At 43.6% G+C, this 19,876-nt stretch overlaps 1 protein-coding gene across 2 annotated transcripts in view; it reads right to left on the bottom strand.

The window, feature by feature from the left end:
* Window positions 1–19,876, bottom strand: part of LOC137631835 (facilitated trehalose transporter Tret1-like) — a 495,928-nt gene that overhangs the window by 79,955 nt on the left and 396,097 nt on the right. Inside the window, exon 1 of one of the 2 annotated variants that reach the window (XM_068363840.1) lies at window positions 10,409–10,618. The exons of the other annotated variant lie outside the window; for it this stretch is intronic. The gene's annotated coding sequence lies outside the window, so the exon portion shown is untranslated. Of the gene's footprint in view, window positions 1–10,408; window positions 10,619–19,876 lie in introns of those variants that run through there. 2 annotated transcript variants of the gene reach the window in all.

The following is a 19,876-nucleotide window of genomic DNA, read 5'->3' as shown; positions in this document are numbered from 1 at the left end:
ACTTTACTGATTCTGACCAAAGGCCTGAGGTCCTCTGGTTCAGAACGTGCGCCCCCCCCCCTTCTTTTGACGCGTCCGAAAAGTGTCAATTCCGGGGGAAGGACGAGAAGACTCACTCCCTTTCGCAGGTTCTCGTCGACCAGCCACCACCGCAGGTCCGTCCGTTCCAAAGATCCTATCGGGACCTGAACGTCCGGGGAATCGGATCCTTGATTCCACCGGGACTTGAGCCGCTACTGCAGGGATCTCATCCTGAGGCGGCCGTTTGGAACCAGACGAGCCAGGGAGGACAGATGACCTAAGAGACGCAACCATGATTGGGCGGGAAGCTCTTCTCGCCTGAGGAAGGGTTCCGCCACCCTCCTCAGCCTTCCTATCCTGTCGTCTGATGGAAAGGCTTTGTGGAGATTGGTGTCTTTCAGCATGCCTAGATAAACCAGTCGTTGGGACGGCTGCAGAGAGGACTTCTCGAGGTTTATCACGATCCCCAGATCCTGGCAAAGACCTAGAAGCCTGTCTCAGTGCCGAAGAAGGGTCGACTAAGAGTCTGCTAGGATCAGCCAGTCGTCCAGATAACGAAGGAGACGGATGCCGTTCCTGTGCGCCCAAGATGAAATCAGGGTGAACACCTGAGGTGCTGTGGAGAGACCGATACACAGCACCTTGAACTGGTAGATCTTGTCGTCTAGGCAGAATCTCAAGTACTTCCTGGAAGACGGAGGGATTGGGTTCTGGAAGTACGCGTCCTTTAGATCCAGTGTGCACATGAAGTCTAGAGGTCTCACCGCAAGTCTGACCGTGTCCGCTGTCTCCATGCTGAATCGAGTTTGCTTGACAAACCCATTCAGAGCCGAGAGGTCGATGACAGGTCTCCAGCCTCCAGACGCCTTCTTTACAAGAAATAGTCGACTGAAGAAGCCTGGGGAGCCGTCGACGACCTCCTGGAGAGCATCCTTCTTGAGCATGATGTCGACTTCTGCCCGAAGGACTAGCCCCTTTACCGATCCCATGACATAGGAGCTCAACGACACTGGATTCGCTGTCAGGGGAGGTTGAAATGTTATGAATGGGAAGCGATAGCCTTGGCCGATCACCGAAACCGTCCAAGCATCGGCCCCGTGTTGCTGCCACCTGTACACGCAACGATGAAGGCATCCCCCCACAGGTGGACACGCAAGGGGATTGCCACTCTTAGTGTTTGCGGCCGCGGCCGCTCCCTCTAGGAGTCTTGCCTCCCCTGGAGGACTTACCACCCCTCTTGACCTTGGCTGGAAAGGGCTGGGGCTTAGACACCACTTTCTTTGCTGCCGGTGCCTGCTTCGGTGCCTTACGAGGCTGCTGCTGCTGTTGCTGCGGAGCTGGAGGCTTATAGGGCCGAGCTGTAAGAGCCCTATGGAGGAGGGAGTCCTGGCTAGATTTCCTCCACCTCTCAGCCATTCGCTCCATATCCTGTGGCTCCAACAGATTCTCCCCAAGGAGGGAAGCATGTCTGAGCCTACAGACATCCACGGCGGGGACCTTAGGGTGGAACCTCTCGGTCACCGCATCGCGCTGCTTCAATACCGAGTTGGCCCACAGGGTGGTGACCTGGTGCGCCAGGAACTCGATGGAGCGGGTGCCCGAGAGTAAGAAGGTCTCCAGGGCCTTCCTATTGGTCTCCTTAGACAAGTCCTCGTAGCGCAATAGGATGCCCAGAGTTCCTAGCCATATATCCAGCCACGAAGTGGCCTGCATGGCGCACTTCGCGACCTTCTCATGGCTCAGGTTCTCCGACGCCGAGAACGACACCTGCCGGGCGGAGAGCTTCTCGAAAGGAACTCCCTCAGCCAGCTCTTCTACGGAGTGATGGAGGGGAAGAGCGAGACTAGACTCACCCAAGATCTCAAAATACCTCCTCTGCTGGAGACGAGGAGGTGGGATGAGTTTGTTCCCGGCAGAGGAGCGACTGGAGGAGGCAAGAATCGAGAGTTGGGCATTGGCTCTGGCTCTGGCACTCTTCAATCCCCGAGACCAGGGCAGAGCCGCACTGGTCTTAGGGGCCTTCTGAACATCGAACACCTGGTCCAGGACCGTGTCCTTGCCTTCTCGAGGGGCGATCACGGGGTCCATGAACCCGTTGAGATGCCTCATCAGGCTCAGGACCTGCCAGAAGGCATGTTCAGATTCCTGCTGGTCTCCTCCTTGCGGGCTGGCAGCTAAGTCTCCCGTCCCCGGAATCTCTTCCTGGGGCGAAGCGTGAAAGTTCTCCCGGGGAGCAGCGGGTTCCTGGCGAATCCTTGAAGACGATTTCGGGATGGTCTTGGAGTCCTTGCGTTCCCTCCTGGGAGGGATACAGAATCCCAACAAAGAGGTTCGGAGAGCACCTTCCGCGCGAGACGATTCTCCTCCATGAGGAGAAGGCTCCCCCCTTGGTGCCGAGGGGAAGACTATCACCTCACTGGACTCACCTGAGGACGGAAAAGCCTCGTCCACGGGAGAAGGAGAGAACGCCTGCGAAGGGGATGGGGCCTTCCCAACAGACCTCTTAGGACCCAACTTCTCCCTGGGGGAAGTCACCATGAAGTCCACTCCTCTCCTTCTCTTCAGTGGAGGTGAGGCAGTCGTTGGCTTGTGACCTTGATCGGCGAGTGCTGGCTTCATAGCCTTCACTAACGCCCGCATCAGAGGACCAAACCAAGTCTGTCGCTCCACGGACACAGAGTCCGAAATCCCCGCTGGAGGGAAGGGAATCGGGCGATCCTTCGGAGTGGACACCACTGGACCTGCCTGAAAAGGAAAAGGGGAAGAAAGTCGCACTGACCTCTCTGAAGTGTCTTCCCTATCCTGCGCAAGAGTCCTGCGCTTTGGTGGAGGCGATCCTGAGCGCGGTCTGGCGACACGCGTTCCTGCTGCAAAATCCGACGCGAACGGTGGTCGCGCGGGCGCGCAGGCGATCGGTAGCGCGGGCGCGCAGGCGAGCGGTCGCGCGGGCGCGCAGGCGAGCGGTCGCGCGGGCGCGCAGGCGAGCGGTCGCGCGGGCGTGCAGGCGAGTGAGCGCGAGGGCATATAGGCAAACGAGCGCGTGGGCGAGCCGGTGAACTAACGTGTTGGCGCGTCGGCGAGGGAGCGTGTTGACGCGCGGGCGAGCGAGAACGCTCCGATGACCGCTGACGACGTTGTTCAGGAGACATGTAGTGCGTGGGAGAGCGATTGCGAGCAGGCGATCGGTGGTGCGCTGGTGAACGCTGACGTGTAGGCGAGCGATGGCCCGTTGGCGCATGGTGACGCATTGGCGAGCAATAGCGCGTAGATCGCGTAGGCAAACGACCGCGCGAGGGCGAGCTAACAGAAGGCGACCCATGTCCTTCCAGATCTTCTGGGCAACGGCGCGTTGGAGAACGCTTGCGCGCAAGCGATAGGTCACGCGGGCGGTCTGGAGGTCGCCGATGTTCAGGTGATTGCTGACGCACAGGAGAACGCTGACGAGCAGGCGAATGTTGAAGCGTCTGTGATCGCTGGCGAGCAAGAGGGCGACGCGTGGAATCCTGTGAGGGAACAGTCGGCGCGGGGCGCAGAGGCGAACGTTCACGAACAGGCACAGGAACAGGAGGCGCGTGGGCGTACGTGCGTTTTGGAAACACGCGCTGGAGAACGCAAGCGATGTTGTGCAGGAACAAGCTGAGGATCGCGAGGGCGCTCAGGAGACTGGTGGCGCGCGGGGTGCACAACAGGAACTGCAGGATATTCAGAGACCACAGGGGAGCGCTGGCGAGCAGTGGGGCGATGGTCCTCAGAAGAGCGCTGACGAGCAGGAGAGCGCCTGTGCGCTAACACTGCAGACGGGCGAACAGAGGAACGCTGGTGCGCTGGGCGCTCAACAGGAACAACAGGTTGAAGGATGTCCTCAGGAGAGCGCTGGCGAGAAGAGGGGCGATCATCAGGAGAGCGCTGGCAAACAGGAGATCGCTGACGAACAGGAGAGCGCTGACGAACAGGAGAGCGCTGACGAGCAGGAGAGGGCCTGTGCGCTAAAACTGCAGGAGAGAGCCTGCTCGCTAACACTGCAGGAGAGACCCTGCGCGCTAACACTGCAGGAGAGCGCCTGTGCGCTAACACTGCAGAAGGGAGCGCAGGCAAACCCTGACGCGCAAGGGAAGAATCCCTTTGCCCCGAAGGGACCGTTGCCCGTCGGGTGACGAGGTCAGGCTGCTGAACATCTGCCCCAGAAGTTAAGGTCTGGAAGGTATAGGAGACCGATACCCAGAGAGGTCTAAGGAAGCTGGAGCTGCAGGCTGTTTACGGCGAGGAGAGTCCCCTTCGGAGGAAGAAGGTGAAGATCCAAAAAGGCACCTCTTAGCACCCTTATAAGGAGACAGGAGGCCCTTGCGACGCAGCGGACGGTGAGCCTTACGGCGAAGGCGGCCACGAGGAAGATCGTCAGGACCATCAGTCCTCCGAAGGGAGTCTCAGTCAAAGCACTCCCCTTAGAGGGAGGCTGGGCAGCAGAAGAGCCCGCGGGACTCCCTTCCCCCTTCGAAGGATGTACGGAAGGGGGAGGAGAGCCGACAGCACCAACATCCACAAGGACACCTGCAGAGGATTGACCCGCCCCGTCGGAAGCCTCTGTCACCACGACGTAGACGATAGACAGAGGGTCTACCTCTGCTATCACCAGCGACTGCTTAACAGCAGCCCCTAACTGGAGAAGGTCAATCAAGGCTATCCTGGAGGGCAGGCCCTTAAGCCCCAGGGACGCCCAAATCTGAAAAAGATCATCGTTAGACAAAGATTCATCAACAATAACCTCCCCCGGAGGAGGAGGAGGAACCGCCCCGCTATGGGAGGCGGCGCCCTCTCCCCCAATCCAAGGTTGGGAAACAGAACTAGGGCCTGCGCTCCCACTCGGCAGACTCTCCTTAGGAGCCGAACGAGTGGGAGCTTTGGAGGAGGTTTGGGCAGTGAAAGAAGAGTCCCGAGAACCTTCCTCCTTCAAGGCAACCCCGGAAGGAGAACGGTCTCTCTTGGACTTCTTCTTACGCCGGTGGCCAAACCTCTCCCACTGGGAGGCAGACCACTCCCTGCACTCACTACACGTATTCTCTTTTATCACACCGTCGGCCTCGACACTTCGAGCAAAGGGTGTGAGGATCTGTGTCCACCGCCGACATAAAAGTACCACAAGGGCGGCCGGCAATTCCAGGGCACTTGCGCATCGTGAACAATAAAGGTGGTCAACTTCTAAACACACACAAACTGAAAGAAAAAGCAGAAAAAGATTAAGGCTGTCAACGATGACGATGGACAGACACGTCTGTTCATCGCCGGAGCCAAAAGTGAAGTGAAGCAAATCACCGGTGTGTGGGGGGGGAGGGGTAGCAAGCTATCCCTTCCCCTACCCCCACTAACTAGCGCGGGGGTAGTTAACCCTCGTTAAAAACTATTGGCTCGTCATTTCAGCTACGCCGAAAGGTAAACCCAATGTAAATAGCGTGGTTTGTATTTCGGTTACGGAACAAACATGTTTTTAATTGTTCTAATTCACAACCTACACTCACAAAATAACAAATACCTATGTACTGGTTATGATCTGCAATAAAATGTGACATTATTATGGAGTTCTTACCTTCGAGACACGGTAATGGGTAACAGACGGCAGTGTGTGCGGAGGATGTCTCTGATTTCCTTCCTTATAGCATCCTTCTGCTTGAGGATGGTACATATTGTTAATGTACTCCTCTCATATTGGCGAGCCAGCTCAGTCACTCGTATGGCACTCTCATGTTTTTCGATTATTTCATGCTTTATCTCGATTGTCATCATACGCTTTTTCTTTTCACTACCCTTGTTTGCACTCTCTTGCTTTGGACTCGCTGCTTATTCACTTAATTCTGTACTGATTAACACAAAACACACGTAAAAAATGCAAACACTACGGCCGATGCTTGGAGATAACTTTACGTGACGGAGATCCGATGGGAAAGAGCGAGCGATGCTGTCCCCGTGAGCAGCCTCTTGCACACTTGGCCACCTAGTGGCCCCATAGGGCATCAATGTGCTCGAAACTGTCCTCGTATCTCAAATTTCTCGTATGTTGGGACACTCGTATGTCGAGGTATTACAGTATACAGATATATTGTGGTTTGATATTAGTACGGGGGAGGTTTGAAAAGGTTTAAAATATGCATAGATGATAAAATAAAGGCAGTCCCAAATTCATGGATTTACACCTATCGCTAAGAGAGGTGGAACCAATTATCAGTAATAGATGAGGGAATACTTTATAGTTTACATTTGGATTAACATTTTTAAACTTAATCGTCTCTGCCAGTCATCATAATAAAAAAGTTACCTTAATCACAACACAGTAATAGTAATGAAATGTGGTAAAAACACTGAAGCTTTTGTTTGTCAGGACTTCCATATGCATACAAAATGTGATTTTTCAATCCCATTCTTTATGCAGCCAGTCATAGCCGTGTCCATCATGCTAAGAAAAGCTCGTTACTTAAACGGGCATATCAACATGTATGTTGGTTCGCCAAATTAATACAGTACTAAACATTTATTGGTCCTTGTTCTGCCATAGCTCACTTCATTCTCGATTCAACATTAAATCATTGTTCCCAGGTTCTGGCAAGAGAAATAAGTTTCACTATAAGCATTAGCCCCGCTGAATAGTATTTTGGTGTTATTTCATTTAATTTATTACTTACTTTAATAGGTTTTTGCTTTTGCTTCGCTGTAACTCGCTGCACTCTCAATTCAACATCATCTCATTGCTTTCATGTGCTGGTAAGTGAAACATGTCCCATTACAAGTACTGACCCTGTGGTCTAATATCTATAACAGTTTAAAACCTTTAGACTTTAATTCAGTTCAAACAGCTATATGTTCTAAATCCAATCTTGCTCGACGTAAGATGATAAAACACAACAGTAAAATTAATTACATTTATATTATAATACTTGAAAATATTGAATAATTGAATTAATAAAACTTTTGACATACAAACTTAACTGTGATAAGCTGTAGTTTTGCTCTACCACCTATGTTCTACACTAACCTTTCACCATAAACATTATACAGTATATAAAATAAGAGCTTTAATTACATTGTATATCCTAATACTGTAAACAAATAACCAAGGAAGTTTAGCAAATAAAAAATTGGGTCCTTTATTCTGTTCGAACAAGTAAATTTACGGCATAAGCACTACATATCAGTTTTTTTCGGTATCATTACAGTTTCAACCATCATGGGAAATCTATTATAATAATATATTTCCCGAGTAAAGCAAGTCTTTTGTAGTATTTCTGTATAATATTATCTGTCACAAATGCCTAGTTCTTAATATATCGATGATCAAACTCACGCTACTCATGTCTTCCTCCCAGATTTTTTCTAAGTCTGTTGTTATTGTTGACTATGTCTTGTATTTGCTTAAATGAGCCCTGTAACCACTATAATCCGCAGACAAACTAGTCCACAATGAAGTCTTACACATTTGGCCAATCACAGCGCCTATCCACTATGACGTCATATGACAATACATTATCTTACCCAGGCATTTCATTTTGTTCTTAGACATGGAGGCCATAGCAAGCACGTCATCTCATGTTGCACAAGAAGTTGAAATTCCATCTTTTTGTCCTGATTGTTTCCTAACTTATAATGAATTTGTTGTAACTTATTCGGGGATTATTGAAAAACTAGTGGATTTGTGCCAGAGACACAATTTAATTTTACAAAATAAAAATTGTCCTACATGTCAAGGAACCTTCCCAACGGCTTCACGTCTTCCTCAAAGCAGCAGCACATCTTTATGAAACAACAGTTTAAGGTAAGCTTCATTAATTTATAGAGTATATTATAATGGTGATAGTATAACGATGTATACAGCAGTACCATCACTTTGGATTTGGTTTGATGGATGTGTTAGGTAGTGGTTGTAAGGGAGGGAGGGGGGTGTCGCAGGGGCTAGGCCTAGGTAGGGGTACAGGGCCCTAGGTTAGGTGGCTGTATTAGGTTTGATAGTGTCCCAAAAATCACTGTGGCCTTAAGGGGGGGTCACAGGGGGGGGGGGGGGGGGGTTTAGCAGCCCCCCCCCCCCCCCGGTAGGCCTAGGTAGGGGTACAGGCCCCCTAGGCTAGGTTAGGTGGGTTTATTAGGGTCAGTAGTGCCCTGAAAATCACTGTGGCCTTAATGGGGGGTTGCAGGGCGGGCAGAGGCCCCCCCCCCCCGGTAGGGCTAGGTAGGGGTATAGGGGGAGGGGTGGTGGAAGGATAAGTATTCATTTATTGCAAATATCATTTGAGACCCCCCCCCCACCCAAAACCCTGGTTCCCACCTGTTGTCCCCCATAATTGTTGGGATGAAGTAGGGTCTTTCTGCATTCTGGAACAACTTGTTGTTTTAATTCCAATTACATAGTAAATCTCTAAATCGGATGGTTTGCGGTCAAAATAAACGTTAAATCCGTTGGAACTACACTATTTCTGATGCAACAAATATATTTTTATTCGGTAAATTTACAGTTTCATCCATTATGGGGAAACTGGAATAAAAATATATTTGTTGCATAAGAAATAGTGTAGTTCCAACGAATTTAACGTTTATTTTGACCGCAAAACATCCGATTTGGAGATTTACTAAGTTGTTCTAGAATGCAGAAAGACCCTACTTCATCCCAACAATTATGGGGGACACCAGGTGGAAACCGGGGTTTTGGGTGGGGGGGGGGGGGCGTCAAATGATATTTGCAATAAATGAATACTTATCCTTCCACCACCCCTCCCCCTATACCCCTATCCCTTTGACCCCCCCTTAAGGCCACAGTGATTTTCAGGGCACTACTGAACCTAATAAACCCACCTAACCTAGCCTTGGGGCTCTGTACCCCTACCTAGGGGCCCTGTACCCCTACCTAGGCCTACCAGGGGGGGGGCTCCGCCCCCCTTGCGACCTCCCCTTAAGGCCACAGTGAATTTTGGGACACTACCGAACCTAATACAACCACCTAACCTAGGGACCTGTACCCCTACCTAGGCCTACCCCTGCGAGGACAACCCCCCTTACAGCCACTAGGTAACACATCCATCAAACCAAATCCAAAGGGATGGTACTGCTGCATACATCGTTTTACTATCACCATTATAATATACTCTATAAATTAATGAAGCTTACCTTAAACTGTTGGTTCATCAAGATGTGTTGCTGCTTTGAGGAAAACGTGAAGCCGTTGGGAAGGTTCCTTGACATGCAGGACAATTTTGATTTTGTAAAATTAAATTGTCTCTCTGGCACAAATCCACTAGGTTTTCAATAATCCCCGAATAACTTACAACAAATTCATTGCAAGTTAGGAAACAGTCAGGACAAGAAGATGGAATTTCAACTTCTTGTGCAACATGAGATGACGTGCTTGCTACTGCCTCCATTTCTAAGAACAAAATGAAATGCATGGGAAAGATGTATTGTGGCGCTGTTGTATTGTCGCGCTGTGATTGGCCAAACATGTATGACGTCATAGTGAATAGGCGCTGTGATTGGCCAAACGTGTAAGACTTTATAGTTGACTAGTTTGTCTGCGGATTATAGTGGTTACAGGGCTCCTTTAAGCAAATACAAGACACAGTCAACAATAACAACAGACTTAGAAAAAATCTGGGAGTAAGACATGAGTAGCGTGAGTTTGATCATCGATATATAAAGAACTAGGCATTTGCGACAAATAATATTTTACAGAAATACTACAAAAGACTTGCTTTACTCGGGAAATATATTATTATAATAGATTTCCCATAATGGATGAAACTGTAAATTTTCCTTTTATTCCAGTTTCCCCATAATGGATGAAACTGTAAATTTACCTTTTTTTCTAACTACTGGGATGGAGGAGGCTCCTGTGGCATATGTCAAGATGACAAAAGGAGTATTTTTGTTTTCTTCATAAAAATCTTTAACTTCGTTAATTGAGGTTTCCGCCAGTAGTAGAATGTGTTTAAAAGAGTGCAACTGCAAAGATCTATTCAATTATGCAAATTAAAATGTCCTAACTAATATTGTACTATTCTATAATGAAACCCATATAAGTAAACCAGTTACTACTCATATGAACTAGCGGGACGAGGGGAGCCGTGGCTGCAGAGCTTTACAAAAATGTATTGTAAATGGAGATGAAAACTTGAGATTATCTAGGTTAATATTATCAGGTAAAATACGGTTCTGGGGTTCAAACTAAGGTTCTAGCAGATATATATGAAAGTTATTGTTTGAGAAAACAAAAACATAAAAGACAACAACAGTACCAGTACTTTAGGAAGAAATCATGATCATCATCATAAAGGGGGTTAAAACAGTTATGAATTATAGGCTTAGGCTAACCTTTACACAATTATTGCTATAAGGCAGAAGAGGGTAATGTACTTGCCATCAGCCAAGCAGTGTAGAAGATTGGGGTAGGCAAACGTAATATAATTTCGGTCCAATTTCTTCATAATAATCCACAGTGTCACTGTGTAAGTAACTGATTGGATATTAACCGATTAAAGTACAAAAACCGAATAAAGACAGAACAAAAAACTTCTGTATGCTTTCAAAACAAATGAGAAAAGTCAATCACAGACAGTGACAGTGAAACGGTGAGAGTGTACTGTGTGTGACGGTGACTACGAAATTACCAACGATGCCACATCTTGCGATATACAATGAATTGATGGTTTTTATTTTATTATTGTTGTTTTTTACCTTTTAGTAATAAGAATAGTGGTTTAATGAATGAGAAGAACATTAATAATCTCTATACATGATTGAAATACAATAAAAATAGCCATAGTAAAATTGATTATTAATCGCCGCTGTTGGCTGCCCTTACGTTGGTTTGTTTACATAAACTCTTGCAGCCAGAATTTCATATTTATTTAATTTGGTAAGTCCTATTCTAAATGGCTTTAGTCTGTTTAATAATTACTAAAATATATCTAAATACAAGTAAATTGATGAAATAAGCATAACAATAATCAATAATGCAATTATAGTGATAATATTTAATATTTGAGTTATTATCATTACTACTGATCAGCATTATTAATACTAATTTTGGTTTTATTATAATATTATCAACGATATCCTCATAATAAGTAGTCATTATAGTAATACAGTAATATTTGTTAAAATATATTGTATGCAAAAGCCTCTAATTGTATTTTTATTATATTTTGGGGTTAATAAAGCATTCTTCAAAGTAGACTACAGTGGCCTACAGTGCGGCTACCTAGGCCTATACTTATTTTAGGATCAGCGTTCTTTGTGTCTATTCTATGGGTATCATGTGTTCAGATATACAGTTGCAATGTCTTTAAATGAGTTCTGCATTTTTCTCGTACCCAAAACATTGACACTTTTACATTTCTTATCAACGATAACAAAACAAATTTCAGAAAATTCGTGTAGTCGTTTCAACATGGTGGCCTATTGAATAACATCCCTGCCTAGAGTTCTGCCGGACTGATGTTTAAGTCCCATTCAAACTCGAAAATCAAACAAGTGTTCTTTAGTCTTGGGTGGTGCCATAGCCCCTGTACCATGGTCTCCCACTGTCAGATTAGAGTTCTCTTGCTTGAGGGTACACTCGGGCACACTATTCTATCTAATTTCTCTTCCTCTTGTTTTGTTAAAGTTTTTTTTAAGTTTACATAGGAAATGATTATTATAATGTTGTTACTGTTCTTGAAATACAATTTTTCCTTGTTTCCTTTCCTCACTGGACTATTTTGCCTGTTGGGGCCACTGGGCTTATAGCATCCTGCTTTTCCAACTAGGGTTCTAGCTTAGCAAGTAATAATAATAATAATAATAATAATAATAATAATAATAATAATAATAATAATAATAATAATTATTATTATTATTATTATTATTATTATTACTTGCTAAGCTACAACCCTGGTTGGAAAAGTAGGATGCTATAAGCCCAGGGGCCCCAACAGGGAATATAGCCCAGTGAGTAAAGGAAACGAGGGATAATTAAATTTTTAAGAGTAAAATCATTAAAATAAATATATGTAGCCTATCCAGATGTATTAAGTCTAAAATATTATCTCAACCCAATCTGGTTTTTTTTTTTTTTTTTTGAAGGAAAGTTATATAAACTTAACTATTGTTGAATTTTGTTTTCCAAACAAAAGGAGAATAAGGATTTCACGTGTTCAACCATTTGAGGAATAAGGCTTCTGGTGTTTCGTTCCACAAAACATAAAAAAAGGCTTAAAAGACTTGAAATAATTGGGTGAATCGTCAACATAATCGCAATTTGATCCTAAAAATTTCAACGGTAGAAGTAGAAGTATCTATATAATCCTAAGTCATACATCATAACATATTGAAGAAAACGTTAATTATTCATAGAAAATGAAATAATTCCCATGGGAGACTATCGAAATTTACGCTCGAGAATACTACTTCTTCTTCTTCTTATTATTAATATCATTATCATTATTTTATTATTATTATTATTATTATTATTATTATTATTATTATTATTATTATTATTATTGTTATTATTTATAACCAAGCTACAACCCTAGTTGGAAGAGCAAGATGCTATAAGCCCAAGGGCTCCAACAGGGAAAAATAGCCCAGTTAGGAAATTAATTAAGGAAATAAATAAATGATAGAATAAATTAACAATATATCATTCTAAAACCAGTAACAGCGTAAAACGAGATATGTCCTATATAAACTATTCACAACGTCAAAAACAGATATGTCATATACAAACAATAAAATGACTCATGTCAGCCTGGTCAACATAAAAACATTTACTCCAACTTTGATACAAGGTGTTTCGACCTCGAGTACGCTTGAAATACGAAGATATAGCTATACCTTAAAAACAAAAACTATTACAAAACATATGTCAATTTTCCTTCATTCAAACATGACAATATCACGCCCATCAGCTTTCGGGTGTGTTGGCGAACATACGGGTACAATTTGGGGGGCCAAGGTCCAACGCTAAAGTCCGAAGCGTTCATGGAGTTTGGTAACATCGAAAATACAATAAAAATGTTCTATTGTAATTACAAAGTTAATGGATTCGACAAATGTTACCTTCATTTAGATACAAAATGGCAAAGGCTTTAATAGTTTATATATGAAATATCTTTTAAGGTTGCTATTATTATTATTATTATTATTATTATTATTATTATTATTATTATTATTATTATTATTATTATTAGCTAAGCTACAACCCTAGTTGGAGAAGCAGGATTCTATAACCCCAAGGGCTCCCACATGGAAAAATAGGCCAGTGAGGAAAGGAAATAAGGAAATGAAAAAAAAAAAAACCGGTCATCACCGAAACTTGAATAAGTTTTGAAATAAATAACCAATTCCTTTTATTTTTCAGATTTATCAAGAAAAATCTATGTTCTAAGAGTCTACTAAATTCGACCTTCGAGATGCCATGGACTACTGAGGAAAAGACATTTATAGTTGAGGCTTATTTTCGCTTGAAGTCTATCCACGCAGCTTAATTGCAATTCATAGAACGGTTCAGATGGCAAGAATTTCCTGTCCACTCAATGATCTACAGATGGGTCAACAAGTTCAGAACCCATGGGAATGTGCATAACCTCAATTGTAAAGACACTAACAAACAATCACACTCTGGCCGACCCAAATCATCAAGGACACCACACAACATTGCTGCAGTCAGAGACTCTGTTGTCCGCAGCCCAAGCAAGTCTGTGCGACGGCGAAGTCAGTAGCTTGGAATCAATTGGGAGTCCGTGCGGAGAGTTTTGAACGCAGATCTCCAACCGTATCCTTACAGGATACAGATTAAACACAAGCTTACACCTGACGACATGAGGAAGCGAGTGATCATGTGCCAGTGGTTTTGCGACAAGATTGACGCTGTGCTAGACTTCCTTGACAATGTCTGGTTTTTGGACGAGGCACATTTTCTGTTGTCAGGTCACGTGAACTCGAAGAACAATATCTTCTGGGGTAGCACAACCCCTGAGCAGTCTGCAAAGGCTATTACACTCGGTGAAGTGTACTGCCTAGGTCGCCATCTCCAAACATGGCATCATTGGACCATTGTGGTTCGAAGACGACAACGAGCGGTCTGTTACAATCAACTCCGAGCGATATGTCCAGGTGCTTAGCAAGTTCTGGACAGCACTTGGTCGACGGAGAGGAGTCGTCAGGGTCCTCCAGTGGTTCCAGCAGGATGGTGCCACCCCCAACACTTCAAACCAATCATTGGCATGGCTACAGCAGCGTTTCCTCGACCGACTGATCAGCTGCAGGTGTGACCCGGAGTGGTCGTCGCATTCACCGGACCTGAACCCCGCAGATTTTTATCTCTGGGGATACCTTAAGGACAGGGTATATGGAAACAACCCCCAGACTATCCCTGACCAGAAGGCAGCAATCACAGCAGCAATAAGAGTTATCCCAAAGGAAGAATGTGGGAGGGTCATCGAAAACTTTGCCCGCCGGATTAAAATGTACCTGCAGCGCTGGGGAGCTCATTTGGAGCACATTATGGAGAGCCAGTGAAACAAAGAGTTTTTGGTGTACAGACTTGAATCTTTGGAGACGTCTACTACACAGGCTTGACCTAATGTAGCTAGAGTTTTGTGTCGATCTAAATACAATTTTGGAAGTTATTCGTTTTTAGGTGATGACCGTTTTTTATGTCACCCTGTACAAGAGAAGTAATGAACAATTAATAAAAATATTTTAGGAACAGTAACAGCAATAAAATAGAGCGTTCTAATCTTTCAAAACTAGTTTTTTAGCAGATAAATATTTGTAATTGAGCACAATTTGCATGTTTTGAGTTCTATTTCTTGCTGGTCTTGTATGGATGCAAGGCTAGTTATTAAAACTGAATGTACCTACTGTATTATGATCAACAATCTTACAGTATTATTATTATTATTATTATTATTATTATTATTATTATTATTATTATTATTATTAGCTAAGCTACAACCCTAGTTGGAAAAGCAAGATGCTATAAGTCCAAGGGCTCCCAAAGGGAAAAATAACCTAGTGAGCAAAGGGAATTAGGAAATAAATAAACGATATAAGAAGTAATGAATTGAAATAAAATAATTTGAAAACAACATCAAAACAGATATTTCATATATAAACTATAAAAGGACTTATGTCAGCCTGTTCAACATAAACATTTGCTGAAAGTTTGAACTTTTGAAGTTCTACTGATTCAACTACACGATAAGGAAGATCATTCCACAACCTGGTCAAAGCTGGAATAAAACTGCTAGAATACTGTGTAGTATTGAGTCTCATGAAGATTCGGTCTATATAGACTAAATATTGTTAGTTTAGTATGTAGCCTACCTTTTGATCAAGGCATTTGATACTCTGTCACTGGTATAGTAAGTGGCCTATACCAGTGATTGCTTCTTATTCAATAACAAGGCTACATGTCTCTTCATAGTTTATATAAGACAAATCTGTTTTAAAGTTGTTATTGATATTAAAAAATTTTACATACTGTATTAATTACTGCTCATGTAGTTTATTTATTTCCTTTTCTCACTGGGCTATTTTTTCCTATTGGAGCCCTTGGGTTTATAGCATCCTGCTTTTCCAACTAGAGCTGTAGCTGTATTAATAATAATAGGTTTCATTGAAAATGATGGCTGCCTCAGTGGCATTCTTGTAGCTGAGCTTCTCTATCGCTCTGATTTTTCTTCTTTCATCAGTACTGCATGCTGCCAGTAACTGTGATATATTGGTCATCGGTAGAAGGGCGAGAGCAAAATGCCTAGAAAAGATTCTATAATTACAAGAAAAAATTGCTAAAAGTCAATTATCAATAACAAAGTATAAATAAGTTTGGCTGCTATGTGTTACGAGAGGGTGCCAGATGTCTCTTGTCATCTTCAGGCAAGAAGTGGATGAAAGTAGGCTGGGCTGGGATTATCAAGGTTGGTGCTGGTTGCTGATTAGTCCCCATGCACGGAGGCCGTACCTAGTCTGGAATGGAGCTGCTCTCCCATTGGCTGAGACGCTTGGCAGGAGGAGAACTGTCACAGTAAGGCTGCTACTACGCTTACGGTCATCAGAGTTAGGCGGGGATCCTAGTGCTCCGTGCTAATTTGTCACCACTCTGTCTGAGCAGGGCTCGGTGTCAGGCAAACTGTTCTACTGCTCAGATGCCAGGTCCGGCGAGTTTTGGACTGCTTGCTGATTGGCTGAGGCGCTACAGGAGGAACAATGGGAGAGGGCCCGACAAACATAAGCTTGGATGGTGGAGGTCTTGTACCTAATGGGACATTCACTACCACCATTTAAGCAAAGGCCTAGGTTCATGGATTTCGTGTAGAGAGTGGTATCAAAACCATGCTCAGTGGTCAAAACCAGGACATCTAAGAAGGGAAGGCAACTGTTTTCTTGATGTTCTAACGTGAATCTAAGGGAACTGCACTCCTTGAAGGTTCTATGTCGTTCATCAATGTGCTCAGAGGAGGGGGCTTTCACAAAGGTGTCATCGATATAGCGGACGTATATTTCAGGGCAATCTACTCCTTCAAAGACTCACTCCTCGACAATACCCATGTAAAATTTGGCAAAGAGGACACCAAGCAGGAAGAGCTGAACCTTAACACGACTCACGAGATGTTCCTCTTCCCCTCCTGTTGTAGGAACACTACGCAACGTCTTAACGAGGACGACAGCAATCAGTGCTCTAACAGCTGTAGACTCCTGGCGAGCACTTCAGCCAATCAGCATGCAGCTCAGAACTCACCGGACATGGGATCTGAGCAGCAGAACAGCTTGCCTGATGGCAAGCCCCACTCAGGCAGCAAGTTGATCAATTAGCACACAGCACTATTAGCCCTGCTCGGATCAACTCAGACCCCATGTAACCCTGATGACCATGAGCGTAGTAGCAGCCTGAATGTGACAGATCCCCTTCTGGTGAGCGCCTCAGCCAATGGGAGAATAGCTCTGTCCCAGAATAGGTATGGCCTCTGCTCATGGGAACCACTTGACAATACTAACAAGCCATATAAATAAAGTCAGCCCTACCTACTTCCATCCACTTCTTGCCTGAGGATGAGAGAAGACATCTGGCACCCTCTTGTAACATGTAGCAGCTACACTCATTTATTCTTTGTTACTGACAGTTTACTTTTAGTAAATTTTTTAGTAGAATTATAATCTCTCTATGCATTTTGCTCCCCCCCTACCAATGACCACCACATTACAGTTACTGACGGCATACAGTACTCATGAAAGAAGTAAAATCAGAGATTGAGAGCTCAACTACACAACAAATGCCACTGAGGAAGCCACCATTTTCAGTGAAACCTGAATAAAAGAGGATCCATTTCAGAAAAAAAAAAAAAAAAATAATAATAATAATAATAATAATAATAATAATAATAATAATAATAACCTCAAAATAAATATAACGGTATCATACAATACAATGCATTTATAGAACAACTGGTAACAATAAAGAAGGCCGTGTGGGCGAGTATTTTGGGGCCATTTAAACTATTTAATTAATCACTTAGTTCCATTGATATTTGTTCCTCTGTAGCAAGCTTGGTTCTTCATTCAATCTTAACTCCCTAATCCTCCGCTCTGGCAAGCAGTACATATTGCGATACTGGTGTAAGTTACGTAGATGAGCCTTTTGGTATGTCAGTTATCAAATTCATCACTAAGATCAATTCATAAATATACATATAAGGATATTGTAGTGGATTAGGGCACACTCTAATCAGGGGGGCCACATTATTATTATTATTATTACTTGCTGAGCTACAACCCTAGTTGGAAAAGCTGGATGCTATAAGCCCAGGGGCCCCAGCAGGGAAAATAACTCAGCGAGGAAAGGAAAAAAGGAAAAATAAAATATTTTAGGAATAGCAGCAACATTAAAATAAATATTTCCTATATAAACTAGAAAAACTTTAACAAAACAAGAAAGAGAGAAATAAGATAGACTAGCATGCCCGAGTGTACCCCAAAGCAAGAGAACTCTAACCCTAGACAGTGGAAGGCCATGGTACAGAGGCTATGGCACTACCCATGACTAGAGAACACTGGTTTGATTTTGGAGTGTCCTTCTCCTAGAAGAGCTGCTTACCATAACTACAGAGTCTCTTCTACCCGTATCAAGAAAAAAGTAGACACTAAACAATTACTGTGCAGTAGTTAACCCCTTGAGGGAAAAATAATTGTTTGGTAATCTCAGTGTTGTCAGGTGTATGAGGAGAGAGGAGAATTTGTAAAGAATATGCCAGACTATTCGGCGTATGTGTAGGCAAGGGAAAAATGAACCGTAACCAGAGATAAAGATCCAATGTAGTACTGTCTGGCCAGTCAATGGACCCCATAACTCTCTGGTGGTAGTATCTCAACGGCTGGCCGGTGCCCTAGCCAACCTACTACCTATATTGCCATACCACATACTGCACTGGCACTAAGTAAATTGGCTATAAACTTCTGATTCAATTTTAGGTAGCTTTATTTTGCTGAGAAAGTTTTGAAAGAATGTGATTCACGGTCACGCAAAATGTCCAACTCACGTAATTAGCCATAAGTTTTGAAATCGTTGTCACAGAGACTTCAAACTTGATTTATATTGAGTGTATAAAAATCCATGACAATTAATACATGTCAAGGTCGAGTCCAAGGTCAAGGTCAAGCAAAAGGTAAAATTCCGGTCATCAACCATAAGGCTACAATTTTAATCGTAAAGTAATGAAACTTGCAGGGATTTTAAACTATTATGTAAAAAGTTAAAAATGATTAAATTTTGGAAGGTCAAAGGTCAAGGTTACGGACGAGCTAAACATCCATATCACGTAATCAGCCATAAGTTTGGACATCCTTATCACAGAAACTTCGAACTTGGTTCATATTTGAGTATATGAAAATGCACGCCAGTTAATAAACGTTTAAGTCACAGCTCAAGGCCGAGGTCGAACAAAAGGTCGACCGAATTAACCCTAATCTTAACCCCAATTTCCTACATGGTTGTCACACACACTTCAAAAACGCCTACGATCTAAATTTATTCTGGGAAAAGCAAGCTGGCTTCGAGAAATAAGTCACCGTGGCGGAGGTTTGCACTCTCATGGTGCTTTTTCTAGTTAGTTTAGATATAACATTTGGAGAAGTCGCCATACATTCATTAAGCCGTAAAGAGAATTTGGTATTCTGAGAGAGAGAGAGAGAGAGAGAGAGAGAGAGAGAGAGAGAGAGAGAGAGAGAGAGAGTAATTCAGGACAAACAGGAGGGCAACATGTATTGGAATAAAAGATAAATGGAGTGTATTCAAGTTAAGTGTTCGTTCAAATAATGATGTAAAGGGATGACAAACAAATACATTAATACAAAACTAAACAGTATTGACTGCCTGAGCACATGCAGTTATGGTTTAACCATAGGAAGAAACTAAAACTAATAATTTTGTCTTAATAGAACCACCTAGCCGAACGTTGAACAGAAGCATGAACTCAGCTAAATGTATGACATATTTACCCTATTTTGCTGTAACGCCATATTTAAAATAATTCTCATTTATAACTTAAGATTCCATATAAAAATTACCTACTTCAATTATCCTTTCGGTACATTATTTTTAGGCTAAGAGTCAAGTGTTTTCAAGAAGACTATATTTTCTCTCGCCTTAACTCGCCACTGCCTGTAAGGCCTGAAATATCTCGCAGCAAAATACTTCACGACTGAAGGGGAAAAGCTCTTTATTCAATACTATTCTACGAAGGAATGGAAAAAAAAATCTGCAGTAATCTACATCGGCTGGTCTCAATTGCCGCGAACTGTAAGATACCTAACAAATATATCTGACTAACGCATGGCATTATTATTA

Source organism: Palaemon carinicauda, chromosome 40 (assembly GCF_036898095.1).
Source record: "Palaemon carinicauda isolate YSFRI2023 chromosome 40, ASM3689809v2, whole genome shotgun sequence".
Classification (NCBI taxonomy): Eukaryota; Metazoa; Arthropoda; class Malacostraca; order Decapoda; family Palaemonidae; genus Palaemon; species Palaemon carinicauda.
The sequence above is the reverse complement of the archived record's forward strand: the minus strand, read 5'-3'. Positions and strand labels throughout refer to the sequence as shown.